This window comes from Lactuca sativa, chromosome 8 (assembly GCF_002870075.4).
Source record: "Lactuca sativa cultivar Salinas chromosome 8, Lsat_Salinas_v11, whole genome shotgun sequence".
In the NCBI taxonomy this organism is placed as follows: domain Eukaryota; kingdom Viridiplantae; phylum Streptophyta; class Magnoliopsida; order Asterales; family Asteraceae; genus Lactuca; species Lactuca sativa.
Genome location: NC_056630.2, coordinates 115,269,243 through 115,284,517, shown reverse-complemented (window position 1 = coordinate 115,284,517; position 15,275 = coordinate 115,269,243). Strand labels below are relative to the sequence as shown.

The following is a 15,275-nucleotide window of genomic DNA, read 5'->3' as shown; positions in this document are numbered from 1 at the left end:
ATAATATAAAAAAAATCATTAAACTTATCCAATTAACTTCTCATTGATGGATTCTTTCATCGTGATTCAATCGAAATCACGATGTTATTTTCTTGCTCTTAAATGGGCATCTTTTAATATTTTTAGGTTTATGCTCCACTCCGGGTAAAGATCCGTCCGATTTTGATTTGCACATATAATACAAATGCTTCCATTACCACTTCTTTTTCTTATGCCTTTTTTTTTTAATTCACACATTTTGTAAAATAGTTGACGGCTACATGCATATTACTCAACTGATTAACATAAAAGTTTGAAATAACTTCTACTTACAAAAAATGATTTCTTTCAAATCAAATAAAAATAGGAATCCTTTATTATATAAAATAGATATATTATCACTTGTTTTTTTTTAAACGGAGCCTGTATACCTCAATGTAGAAGTCCAATTAAGCCAACCATAAATTATTCTAATTGATAATAATAATTTGAATCCCCCAAAAAAATGGATCTAATTGCACTTCACGATCCAAATTTTTAATGATTCAATTAATCTTTCGTGGGCGAAATAGAGGATATCTCGATTGGGGAGAAAACGGGGAAATCTCATATGACCCAATATATCTGACAAGTCGCACTATATGTCAACCCAAGATGCATCTTCCTCTCCAGGACTTCGAAAAAATGTACTTTTAGAACACCAACAGGCATTAAATGAAAGAAAAAAGAACTGAGTACTAGATTTTACTTTGATGTGGAAACGTAACAAAGTCTTTATTATCTTTATAATTATCTTTATAATATTGTACTTTATCCTAGTCATATTTTATTCATAAATTAGAAAATTTTCTAAAGAAAGTCTGAAAAAATAAGGGAAAATTATTACGAACAATGTCCTTTAATGATGAACAAGTATGGTCACATTCACTCATATAAAATGGCATTAACCTCCCCATTGTGTATTGGTACTTATCGAGTATAGAATAAATTTGCCTCTCTTTGTTCCTACGAAAAAATTGTTCCATTATTACCAATAGAATAGAACAAATATGAACCCTTGCGTTGAAAAAATCCACTAAAGAGGGGTCTATAACATAGTCATAATATATTTCCAATGCAATAAAGTTACGTAGTGTCTTTTTTCTTTCATAAAGGGGTATTTCCATGGGTCTGCCTTGGTATCGTGTTCATATCGTTGTATTGAATGATCCCGGACGGTTGCTTTCTGTTCATATAATGCATACAACTTTGGTTGTTGGTTGGGCCGGTTCTATGGCCCTGTATGAATTAGCAGTTTTTGATTCTTCTGACCCTGTTCTTGATCTAATGTGGAGACATGGTATGTTCGTTATACCCTTCATGACTCGTTTAGGAATAACCAATTCATGGGGTGGTTGGAGTATCACCGGGGGGGGGGGGGGGGACTATAACCAATCCAGGTATTTAGAGTTACGAAGGTGTGGTCGGAGTGCATATTGTGTTTTCTAGGTTGTGCTTTTTGGCAGCTATCTGGCATTGGGTGTATTTGGATCTAGAAATATTTTCTTATGAAGGTACAAGAAAACCTTCTTTGGATTTGCCCAAGATCTTTGGAATACATTTATTTCTAGCAGGTGTGGCTTGCTTTGGTTTTAGTGCATTTCGCGTAACAGGTTTGTATGGTCCTGGCATATGGGTGTCCGATCCTTATAGACTAACAGGAAAAGTACAAGCTGTAAATCCATCGTGGGGTGTGGAGGGTTTTGATCCTTTTGTTCCGATAGGAATAGCCTCTCATCATATTGCGGCAGGGACTTTGGGCATATTAGTATGCCTATTCCATCTTAGTGTCTGCCCGCCCCAACGTCTATACAAAGGACTGCGTATGGGCAATATTGAAGCTGTCCTTTCCAGTAGTATCGGTGTTGTCTTTTTTTGCAGGTTTTGTTGTTGCCAGAACTATGTGGTATGGTTCAGCGACTACCCCTGTCAAATTATTCGGGCCTACTCGTTATCAATGGGATCAAGGGTACTTCCAATAAGAAATATATAGAAGAGTTAGTGTTGGGTTAGCCGAAAATCAAAGTTTATCTGAATCTTGGTCTAAAATTCCTGAAAAATTAGCCTTTTGTGATTACATCGAAAATAATCCGACAAAATGGGGATTATTCAGGGCGGGCTCAATGGATAACGGGGATGGAATAGCGGTTGTATGGTTAGGACATTCTATTTTTAGAGATAAAGAAGGGCGCGAACTTTTTGTACGTCGTATGCCTACCTTTTTTGAAACATTTTCGGTCGTTTTGGTAGACAGAGATGGGATTGTGTAACACCCGAAAATCAGAAAGACCAAGAAAGGAAAGAAAACCCTAAGTCAAGGGGGGGGGGGATCAACTCGTCGAGTCCGAGGAGGAACTCGACGAGTCCGAGCAGGATCCGGGTCGAGGAGTAAGTAACCGACTCGGCGAGTCGGAGTATGGACTCGGCGAGTCCGGTCTGAAGAGGGAAACCCTAAATTCGGGGCTTTGGGCACTATTTAAGCACCTCATTCTTTTCCTTAGGGTTCCTTTACACATCCTCTCATCCAGAACATCGAACCCTAGCCGTCATATCCGTTTTTGAACAAAGATCTAGCCTTGGAGTTTGATTTGAAGCTTGGAAGAGAAGGAAGTTCATAGTGGTGCAAGAGGAAACCTTCGATCCAGAGTTGGTGTGGCTTTTCAGAGCATTTGAAGGTAAGAAGTCATTACCTTCACTCATTTACTCATAGTTTCCTTTTTGTCATGAGATTTGGGGCTTTATGCCATATTCTAGAGCCAATTGGAGTTAGAAGTCTATATCTGAAGTTGCTACTTCAGATCTAAGTGTATTCTAGCCTAAAGAGTCATAAAGTATCAGTCTTAAGGGTGTAGGTGAAGCATGGTTGTCTTAAACCCGAGTATGGAATGTTTTGGGCCTAGATCTCCTTAGCTACACGTAAAGTTTGCAACTTTACGTGAGGGATAGGCCTTGGAAGAATGGATCTACAGTTTGGAGTCCCTGCATGACTCAAAAAGCTTCTGAATATATGAAAGACTAAATAGACTCGGCGAGTTGGATGAGCAACTCGGCGAGTCTGTTGAAGTTTGCCTTGGACTCGGCGAGTCAGGTCGCGAAACCCCGAACCCTTCGAGGTAAGACTCGAATCAGTGAGTCGGGTGGAGACTCAGTGAGTTGGACATGACAGGACTTGGAAATTGATGGACTTGGCGAGTCATGGGCTGACTCGGCGAGTCAGTAGGCGGACTCGACGAGTAGGGTTTGACCTGGAAGGTCGACTTTGACCAGGACTTTGACTTTGACCAGAGTTGACTTAGTTGACTTTTGGGGGACAGTTAGACTAAGTGTTGCATTGATATTGGTAGCTCGGGGAGCTAGTGGAGCAGGAGTTCAGAGAGTTGTCGGGTAGCAGCTAAAGGGGTTACCAACAAGTTCAGCAGTACGAGGTGAGTTTCCCTTTATGTGAATGGGTCTACGGCCACAATGCCGGCCCATGTAGTTATGAGTAGGAAGACCCGAGGGTTAGCTCTAGGCGCAGTATGCTAGAATGATATTCAGGACCACGGTCCAATGATAGCGAGCGGGTGCCCAAGGAATGGTTTATATGATACTTTATACATGTTGTCTGTGTGATAAATGTTTGTGCCTGGTAGGGAGGTGAGTGTGGGCGAGGTCCCGTATCTCACCAATAGCAGGGTGTGGACGGTGATCCACATCTCATTAGCAGCAGAACAAGGGCGAGGCCCAAGTTAGGGCAAGAGTGAGTGTGGGTTGGGCCCGTATCTCACTATCAGTAGGAGTATGGATGGGGTTCCATGACTCATCAGTAGCAGGACAAGGGCGAGGCCCAAGATAGGTGAGGCCTTAGGACAGTGTCCATTAATATATGTTTAGCTTATGTGTTGTGATATGCTTGTATGTTGTGATATGCTTATGTGTTAACGGGCGAGGCCCAGTGACAGGCGAGGCCTATGTGAAACAGATCTGTATCCGATCGGGGCTCGAAGCCAGGCGGGGCCTGGAGCGGCGGGGCCGTTGTAGTGGGCGAGGCCGGAGGTAGCGGGCGAGGCCCGAAGTAGCGGGCGTGGCCCATAATCTGTTGTATGTGTTTATGTAGGGTATGTGGTAGGTTGGGGAACTCACTAAGCTTCGTGCTTACGGTTTTTAGTTTTGGTTTCAGGTACTTCCGGTAGCGGAAGGAAGATCTCAGGGTGATCGCATGGCACACACCATAGATTAGTCAGCCCGGGATGTTTTACTCTGATAATAAACATATGTTTGGAAATGATACTCTGAATTCATGTTATGACTTATGATATGTTTTTCATGACTATGGTTTTGGTAATGATTTTAAAAAAAATGGTACGAATTTTGGGACGTTACAAGTTGGTATCAGAGCCTTGGTTTGAGGGATTCAGACATACTCTCGGGTGTGTCTGAACTCAAACTAAGGGATTGGTCTAAAAGTTTTCAAAATGAAAAGACAGTTTTGTGAAAAGAGTTTTTAGAAATGAAACAGTTTTAGAAAAGCGAAAAGAATTCAGAGAGAAAAAGGACTTTGATAAGAGAAAAGGGTGTGGTGCATGCAATCAACCGAGCTCAAGTAAGTGCCCCAAAATACCCATACAAGTTTATGTTATGATTATCAGTTAGTAGAACAGCATGCGATATTAGGACTAAGGATCTAGGGAGGATGCCTTATGTGCCTGTTATATGTGCTTTTAAGCTGCATGATAGTACCGGTTGGACAATTTTAGGATAGCCTGTTTAGGTTATGCCTGAGTTTATGAGCTTATGTTGCATGCTAGTGCAGATTCTTGATATGAGATTATGATTGCTTGAGTATATTATGGTTAGATTTTCCCTTGTCTGAATGTTGCTTGCTTTGTGCATTATGGGATTCTGAGTGATGGGAGTTAGCTATTAGGTGAATATGTCACGTCACATGTGGTCAGGGTTGAATAATCTCATAGTGTTGGATTTGGCCCTATTGCGCAGCTCTCGTTTGATTCTAACCGTTGTAGGGACGAGTCTTTTACTTGAAAGATTATCTGAGTCTCGTCACATGTGATGGTATTCAGGTGATGGATAATTGGCATCACAAGGAGGCCTTCAGCAGCTGAGGACTGGTTTGGGTGGAGTCGGAGATTTCCCTAGGGTAAGCCTAGGATGAGTATAGTGCTGGGAGCAATAGTAGTAATGTAAGGGACTTGGTGGAACCAAGGTAACTCTTGAGGAAAGTACAGATAGATGTGGAAGGTAGTATGGGCCCGTACTACTGAAGGCAGAGGATCTGTACTCGATTCAAGAGGGGCTGAAGTAAAACTAGGAAACTTGTAGTGTGTGTGTGAGATCCCTCAGCAGTGAGGATTATTCTAATAGTTATGTGTTTGTCAGCATGGTAACATTGCGAGAGAGACCAGTAGGCGGATCAGGCACCGGAGAGGGATCAGGCTCAGGTTCAGGGACCGAGCAGCTCGAGGAGCGGATGAAAGAGTTGATATCAGCTGAGGTTACGCGCAGTATCCTAGATCAGACTCCTGTGATCTTTGGCACGATCAAGGAGGGTATACTGGAGATCTTGGATGAGAGACTGGGAGCCTTTTGTACCGAGATAATGGCTTTGATGGGAGCACATACTATGACATTTAAATAGTTCAGAGCTTGCAGAGCTCCAGATTATCATGGGGCTAGGGACCCCATCGCTAGCAGCAGGTGGTTGGCCGATGTTGCCAACACATTCCGTACGAGTCGGTGTCCCAAGGGTGTCACAACTGGAAATTTTGTGTCATGTAATCTATACATTCAAGTTAAAGTGAATCAAAAACTTCAATCAAATACCTCATACAAGTACTACAAATAGTCATCAAACAATTGGAAACCCTAAAAGTTCTTGTTTAGGTACACCTTGGACTAGAACTTCCTTATTGGATCCAAGTGGACCAATAAGCTTCCAAATAGACTATCATGGGCTTAGAACCCTAATTGGGCTCTAATTGGACCCACACTTATTTATCTCAAAATTTTGGGCCATACTGGGCCTAGAATGAAATAAATCACAAGCTTTGATCCATAATTTAACCTAACCTAGCTTAATAAAGCATAAAAATCACAATTTTATTTTATAAGGCCAATGAACACCCAAACTACCTCAAATATTGGGCTTAAGGGCAAAAAGCCCAAAAATCCTTTTTTTCTCTTCCCATTCTCGGCCCAAGGCCCAAACCCAAAGAGAAATGGAAGTGTTGACTTTGGATGCCACCTCACTATTACCCATAGGACTTCCATGCATTATTTCTCATTCTTCCATGCATATCACTTCAAGATCACATCTCTTCTTCCTATCTCTCTCACTCTCGGCCATACACCCACACAAAAATCTCTCAAATTCTCTCTAGATTACTCAAGAACTCTCCTTCCTCCCCTCTCCAAAAATCTCGAAAATTAGGGACTTTCAAGAGGATCTTGCAAGTTAATCATCATCTAAGGTAAGATTATACTTGGATCTATGGTTTAGATTCTTTTGTTATCAAAATCCTTTCCTAATCTATGCAAAAATCATGATCTTGCACCCTAGAACCATCTCAAACTCGAGATCTACCAAGGAAAGGTGCTAAGGCCAAAAATCATCAAGTTTTCCTCCATCTTTTCTTCCAAAAACCGAAACCACACCCAAGGTGAGCTTCATACCCCCTATTTTCTGTTTTTTATGAGTTTTGTGGGGGGGGGGGGAATACAAGTGAAAGTGTAGATCTATATGTGTTTATATGCCTTGTATGATTTCCATGCTTATATGTATGCATTTGTGTGTTATAATGTTGGATCTAGCCATAAAACCCCTCAAAACCGAGATATATCTTGTGTTAAATGATTTTAGCTTCAAATATATTTCTACATACAAAGTGTTTCAAGAAAAATGGTTAAGTGGTTTAGTAACAATTTTCTTTGGGTTAAAAACACAAATTTTGGGCCTAAAATGTGAAAAATACAAAATTAAGGGTCCAAATTGGCATATCACGAATTCTGATGGATGAGGTGTGCCAAAACAGTTTCAATAAAACAATTTCTGGAAATATACTCATTTAGGGGATTAAAAACATAAATTTCAAGCTTAATGGGCTAAAAATGACATTTTTGGCCCAATGAGGCCCATTATGCGAGATTTTCTGTTTTGGAGGGCCAAAACTGTATTTTTCTGTAAAACAGTGGACTATGAGTGTTCCAAATCCTATTCAAAGGTTTAAAATGCTTTTTAAATTTAAAAAGGACCAAAATTGCAAAAAATATTACAATTTGGGCCAAAATTGTCAAAGTTGCGAAAAAGAAGGGTTATAACCGAGAAAACTGAAATTTCAGGGACTTAAACTATTTTCATTGAAAAATATGCAGAAAAATATTAATTTCAATAATTTTTGGTGTTAAAATGTCAAGAAAATCGATTCAAGGACCAAACCGGAAATTATTTTACAAAAGGGTTGAAAAAGTAAATTTTACAATCAATGAGGGGCTGAAACAGAAATTTTTCAAGGCTATTTCAATACATGCAAACAATGGTACCACGGCTATCGAAGAAATACAATACATTACAATACCAAAAGTCGTTGTTAAACGAATTGGCTCGGTCTCGAACCAATAGAAATCTACAACTACTAACACTACGACACTACGATACTACGATTCATACAAGTAACGTTGGTAATTCATTATACATACGAGTGTGCACAGACGTCTACGCACCATCTTTGGGCCCCAAAAGTGTAAAATCTTGTTCGTTGAGCCTAGCTAGCCCAATGATCTGATCTTAAGGCCCGAAGACATTTTTTTTTACGGAGTGTTGGGTTTTACCGACCCGACACAACGTAAATGGACTTTCAATGGCTTGTATACTACTGGTCCCCAAGGGTCCTTTGGTATAGCTAGTAAAGTCTACATTTTATGCGAGGCGGGTCAGGGACCCCTCGTACATTTTATCCCCAACCGGTTAATGGAGTCACCGGGGTCTTCGTGACCTCTTTCTCTTCGGATGTGGGACTACACATAGTCAGGGCGATTGGATAACGTGATTAGTACGGACGACGCCTTCGGGATCGTTAGTATAGCTATAAACTGGGCGTTTGTGTAATGCGGGTTTGTAGTAATTAATCATGCTCAAAAATAATCCAACGTCGCCTGGGACTGACACTATACGCTATGCAATGGTTTCAATGTAACTTCATGTAATACAAGAAATTAGGAAAACATCGGGTTTTCCTAGGGTTTTTCAATACATACAGATTCAAAATGCATACAATCTTAACGAACAAATTTTTTTTTAAGTATAGAAACAAACAAGCATACCTATGGATCTTCACAACATTTTCAAAAGCTTTTCTTTTCAGAAAATATCGGATTTTCTGGTGGTTTTCAAACAATACAAAACATTGGATTTCAAACACTACTTATGAACTCACCAACATTTCATATGTTGACGTTTTTTTCAAAATACTTGTATTCTCAGGGAACCAGTGAACCAAAGGAAAACATATTCAGTGACGGTTGCAGTTTATTTATGTATGAACCGAACAATTTAATTTTTGGAAATGTAATGGTTTGAGACAATGTAATGAATGTAAACACTATCAGTTGTAATATTCAAATGTTGGTGATGAATGATGTTATGTTTCATGTATATTCATTGTGATGGTATTCAATTGAGTCACGACAGCCCCCGGACGTTTCCGCCGTCTGGTTCGGGGTGTGACACAAGGGGGACAAGCTCAGACTCACCTCATGTCTTCTGAAGGACAGAGCGAGGGATTGGTGGGAGGAGGTTGGTCATTCCATTGGTGATGATGTCGCGTTGGACGCGATGACATGGATCGATTTCTTGGCCAAGTTCAGGGCTGAGTTTTCGCCGCTTATTGAGGTGCAGCAAGCTAGCACGGGAGTTTCAGGATTTGACACAGACTACTGAGACTGTGGCGGAGATCACCGCCAAGTTCAGGGAGAGGGACCTTCTTATTCTGCAGTATGTCGCGGACGAGGAGATGAAGAAGGCCCGGTATCATGAGATGTTGAGGGATGACATCAGGCAGTTTGTGAGCAGGTCCAGCTGCAAAACGTTGGAGGATATGATCACACGAGCTAGAGAGAGATTGATTTGGAGCAGATCCGGAAAAGGAAGCCGAATGAGGTTCAGGTAGCCACTGGTTCGGGCAAAAGGCCAGAGGGGTCAGATTCGAGATCGAGGGATTACCCGAGCTGCGGCCGATGCGGGAGGTGCGGCAGAACGCACGAGGGTGCGTGTAGGAGTGGTAGTGGTGGAGATTCAGGCTGCTTCAAGTGCGGCCGGACAGGTGATCTTAGTAAGGATTGTACTGCTACCACCACCCAGGGACCAGACTTGATATGTTTCCATTGCAGTCAACGGGGCCACCAGAAGGCCCAGTGCCTCAGTTTGTTTTCGGCAGGACGGGTGATAGCACCTGCCCCTGCAACTCTGAGGATCACAGACGGACGTCAGGTCCGAGCAGTGGCGCCTGCGGTAGGAGGCAGGGCTTTTCAGATGACTACCTTGGAGACGCGAGCAGCATCGGACGTTGCAGGTATGCGACTTCCGTTTTCAGTTTTTATTTGTGCATGATTATATTGTTATGGTTCTGCATCATTATGTTGGGTTTTGGTATAATATAACATCCTATGGTGCATATACAACCCTAAATACCTTGGATCTATGTTTTCACTAATTATACATGCAAATGGTTTCCAAGGCATTAAACCTATAACTAGCATGCATTTGACATAAACCATATAATATACTAGTTAGGGAAACATACCTTTTATGTGGCTTGAAGTCTTGATGTATTTGGCCTTAAGAGCTTAGCACCTGTGACAACCCAAGTTGTTCCGTTACATTTCCCCGTTACCGTTAACGGAATATTCCAGTTTATAAAAGTTCCGTTAATTGGAGGTCGTCAATTTAATAAACGTTTCAGTTGTTTATGTTTAATATGCCGTTAAGTCGTGATAAAAGGAAATAAAAACACATAACACACATTTCCATTTATTTGGAAAATGTTAAGTTTATTATTACGACCACTAAATCGTGTGCGACCAAAAGCCCCGTATAACGACAATATTGGGTAGAATTCCAGTGAGCTCCAACTCCCACCCATATATAAGGGGGAGTAAACTCCATTTGGAGCTTTTCCACCCTCTCTCTCACTAACCTCTCTCCTCATCCAAGATTAAGGTCCAAAAACATAGATTTAAGGCTCCAAATCAAAAAGATAACATTCCTAACTTGTTATCTAACCTCTTTAGCCTTCAAATTAATTTTTAAAATAAGATTTAGGACCTGGAACAAGTGTTTACGGCCAAGGCACATGCTTGGGCCGTAAACACATAAATATGGGGTTTTAGAGCCAATTAACCCTTCCAAATCATTGTTGGGACTTAGATACGACTTTGAGGCTTACAAACTTGGACTTGGAACACCTTAAACTAGAATTTTGAGGGACAAAAGAGATTTTATGGCCAAGGCATGTGCTTGGGCCGTAAACTCCTCAAACATGGGGAGTAAACACCTTTTTACATGTTAGAATGCCTTGAAACTTAACCAATAGCCTTGTGGTAAATCCTAGACCCATCTAAAAATAGTTAGGAGGCCTTAATCATATCAAAATGTATCATACAAGACTTTACGGCCATGGCACATACCCTTAGGCCGTAAACTCATAAAAGTATGTTAAATGATGCCCTTAAATCACCCCAAGGCTTGGAAAATTACTAGAATCACATGTGATTGCTTTAAGTGCCCCAAATCAATTATCCTTACCCATATGAGAGTTTACGGCCGTAAACTCCAAGTTATAGTCGTGAAATCCCTTTTAAATGGTATAAATTCATTTAGTCCATTCCAAGGCATTTTAGAAATTCATACCAACAAACCCTAAGTCCAAACAAGCCATTAAATACTCAAAATTGCACCAACATGAGTTCACGGCCGTGAACTCATGTATGTATGTGTTATGTGGCTGTAAACTCCCTTAAATGTTTACTCTTGGGGAGTTAACTCAAATCCCAAGTCCCTAGTGCCATTACACGCCCTTAGATACTACCTGGGACACCCCAAACACTTAACCAAAGTGTTTTCCGCTCCTTTGAGTGTGTATACGTGTTTAATTAGTATTAAATATACTAATTGTATGTGAACATATGTTATCATATGTTAAATAGGTCATTGAGTGTGTTCGAGTCCTTACGTGACACCGAACGCCCAAACGACACCTTCGTCGGACCTATTTACACCAGGTGAGTTCATACCCCTGAATGAACCTTTTATATGTTTTTACATGTTTTATAGGGGGGAATTCAAGTTAAACATGCCAGTTATCATATCAATCACATGTGATTGATAACCCGCATGCACAAGATTTTACCATACTGTACACTGTTTTACCGAGTAGGATACTATGATGACTTTCAAAAAGGTTTTCAAACTGTTTCAAACTCTTACTTATACTGTTTTATTCAAAAATCATTTCAAACCGATTTATACTATTTCCAAGGATTTCTAAAGGTTTTCAAACTGATTTTACCAAAGAATACAAAAAAAGCGATTTTCCTAAATATAAAGGTTTTCCAAGGTTTTCATCAAATTTCTCTTTCACGTCGAATACTTATACTTGTTAATTACCACTGCTTTGCTTTCACTTATTGTAAACTCCTACTTGATAACGCTTTCACTTCCTGATACGCTTATACCTGTTATTGCCTTTACTTTGCTTATACTTGTAGTCACTTATACTTGTTAGACGCTTCTACTTCACCAGTTGTCGTTTCCACTTCGTGATACACTTATACCTGCTGGACGCTTATACTTGTTCACACTCTTACTTAGTGATACGCTTCTACTTCACTTATACTTGATATCGCTTCTACTTCACTTAAACTCGATACGCTCCTACTTTACTTGTTATCGCTTCTACTTTGTGATACACTCACTTTTGGCACACTTATACATCACGATAAGAATCCACTTGTTACACACTCAAGCATAGTTAGATGTATGTCTGTGCTTGTCTAGATACATATAAGTAATGATTGAAGGACTTAGGAAGGCTTGTCTGCCCTATTTTCTTTTCTTCGTTGAGATGTGTTCTGGTGGGATCAGATGGCCGTCCGAAGGTCGTTTGATTCATTAGTTATATATTATGTATACGAGCATAGCCATACAGGAATTCTCTAGTCAGTTCAGTTAAGAGTCTCTACCTCTAGTCTACACTTACATTAGAAACACACAACCCACTATTTGGAAGTCTCTACCTCTAGTTCAGCACTTACACACTACCCACTATTTGGGATGCATCTTCAGGACACGGCCTTCTCCGTCGTCTAGTTGGTAACCAGGATCTCATGTAGGGAGAGCGGACATTGTGTGCATAGATCTAGACGGGATTGACAACCCCGCACCCAAACTGCTAGCTACAGTCCCGGCCTACCAAGCCAACGGGTGAAAATGTCATATTTTAGACGCTTGTAGGGCGTCTGGTACTCTAGTCAGTACGGTTACGAGTATCCCGGGTTACCTTATAATTCTTTGGCCTTAAGGTAATGGTATTTCATCAGCAATTTACACTGTATGCTGGTAATTCATTTTCATTGTCACACTGTTTCAACCTTACAAGACGTATATTTCATTTGATACTGTCTGGGGTCTGTTTTCTCTGTTTTGACCTTACAAGACGTATCTTTCATTTGATATTGTCTGGGGTCTGCTTTCTCTGTTTTGACCTTGCAAGACGTATCTTTCATTTGATGCTGTTTGGGGTCTGTTGTTCACCGTTTTAGACCTTACCAGTTGTACCTTTCATTTGGTACCTTCTGGGGTCTGTGTCTCCACTTGTTAGACTGAACCAGGCGTGTTGTTAGTGCAATAATCTCCTGGAGCCTATGATTCCTTTGCCTTAGTCAGCAGTCCTCACTGCCGAGGCATATGTATTTCCCTGATGTCTCTTGCTTCCTTAATAATCAAATTCAGTATTTTGATAATGATAACAATTAAGGGAAAACTACTTTTTACCACATAACACTGACCAGTCTTTGTAGAAGGCTGCTTTTTTTAAAGAAAATATAGGATTTTCTGGAAAGAACTCTAATACACAGAAAACACTTAAACTACTACTTATTAAAGTTATTTGGATAAATGTCACTAAATACTTATGAACTCACCAACATTTGTAAAAATGCTGATACTCTCTTTTCAAATAACTTGTATTCTCAGGTTAGCATTAGACAGGTACATCCCGGAGCTGTTGATGAAGATAGCTTAGTACCATGCGATACTTATTATATTTTACTTGTATTACTTTGATGTAATGTAATGTAACCATGTAAATTATTACTATTAATGCAATGTTTTGTTGTACTTTGATTACTATAATGCATGTGTTGTGATACTTGACATGACGTCATCCACCCCAGAATGTTTCCGCCGTTCCGGTTTTGGGGTGTGACAGATTAGTATCAAAGCATTGTTTATAGTGAGCTAAGTATATCAATTCATAAAAGATATACAACCTATAAACACAATGGGATAAAACACTCTGACCAAGAATTATACTTTAAAATATAACCATATTTTACCAAAGTATAATAACATCCAGAATCTAAACACTTGAACAAAAGTATCACAAGAAGAACAATAATAAAAGTCTTCAGATGTTGAGCATTGCCGTCAAACCTGGGCAGTTATGTAATCGTAAGCTGGAATAAATGTAACCTGATCAGCTACATTTATTCGAGATGCGATGAACGTGTGCTTGGGAGTGATAGTGGTGTTGCAACAAGTATGAAACTTACCAATTAGGAATGCTAGAGCCAAACATAAAGTTAAAATACTATAGGAGTATTTTAGAACACTAAAAGATTCACACTAATCCCAGAATGATATTCAGAAGATAAGAATCAAACAAGAATTAAAATACCATAGGGGTATTTTAGTATGCATAGATAACTTTGTGTGAAGAACTAAAAAGATCGTTATTGATATACCTACAACTATAGAGAGTATACTCCCAATGTTATATATAATAAGGATCCCATAGGCTAAGAATGTGTGGTTTCGCTCTATTTCCTTTTCCTTGTTGGGATGTGGTTCTAGAGTAGTATCACATATTCGAAGGCCTATCGGATCTAAGCTATATATGATTTGTATACCCTGTGTAATCGTAGCAGGACTCGATATGGATCATACAGTGAAATGTTAATAATCTCTTAGGATTCTTTAGACATTTCCATTCTCGCACGAACCTTGTAGAAAACCCTACCCACTTCAATGCTTGACAGAAGAGTTGATGCAGACCCAAAAGAGGTTCATTGAGAAGATTTCCTGTTCGGAAATAAATGAACTAGGTCGAGACTATGGAATTCACCAAGTGCCCATATCTTTTAGGGACATCGGTGAGAAACTCGCCTAAACTTCGGAGATTCCCAGTCATCCATCATGAAGTGATGACACCCAGAGTTGGAATCAGAAGGAAGGCGGAGTAGAAATTCAATATGTCCATACGAGAAGAGAACCCTAGGAAACTACCCGAAGGAAACCAACGCCGATTCCAGTCAAAGATACGAGGCAGGCAGAGGGAGCCAGTACATGGAACCCGAGAATTGTCTTTTCCTCGTGTGCGTCACGCTAATACACCCATAAAATAATACAATTTAGCGAGTTAGTGGTTACACTACTCACGCTATGTGTTAGGTAAATTGTCGTTTCCCGTTTCCAGATACACGATTAGGGCAGATCCCCGCATCTCTATTGAGAGAATTTTAGCCATCTGCCCTTGCGAGCCTCTCTTTCCACAGTTTAGTTCCGAACCATTCTCAAATCTCTCCAGGCCAGAGAGTGAAACCTTTCCCAGTATAAAGGTAACTTAGTAGGAACGACTCGCATCTTGTGGCCTTTTTCCGATACTCATACACCCACTTCGATTACCAGGACTACATCATAGGGATGTAGGTCGACACTCAGACGACCAGTACCCAAGGCACGGGAAAAAGTTATGCCTAATACGTTCAGGACATAAATATCCAGGGTAACCATCGTCTCTCATTACCTTGTATTCCTTTCCTTGTAGGAAAACCATGCCACCGAAGAAGCGTAACCAATCCACAAGCAAGAAACTTGCTCTCTTATTCGATGAAGCTACGTTCCAAACTGCAGTCTCAGCAGCCGTAGCAGCTGTCATGGCTCACCTGAATGCTAACACCGCCAATGTTAGCAAGGGCCCTGTCGGGAT

General features: G+C 40.4%; 1 pseudogene; it reads left to right on the top strand.

Annotated features, from left to right (window-relative positions):
• Window positions 1–1,143: 1,143 nt before the first annotated feature.
• LOC122195665 (photosystem II CP47 reaction center protein-like) overlaps window positions 1,144–15,275 on the top strand; it is a 32,523-nt pseudogene continuing 18,391 nt past the window's right edge.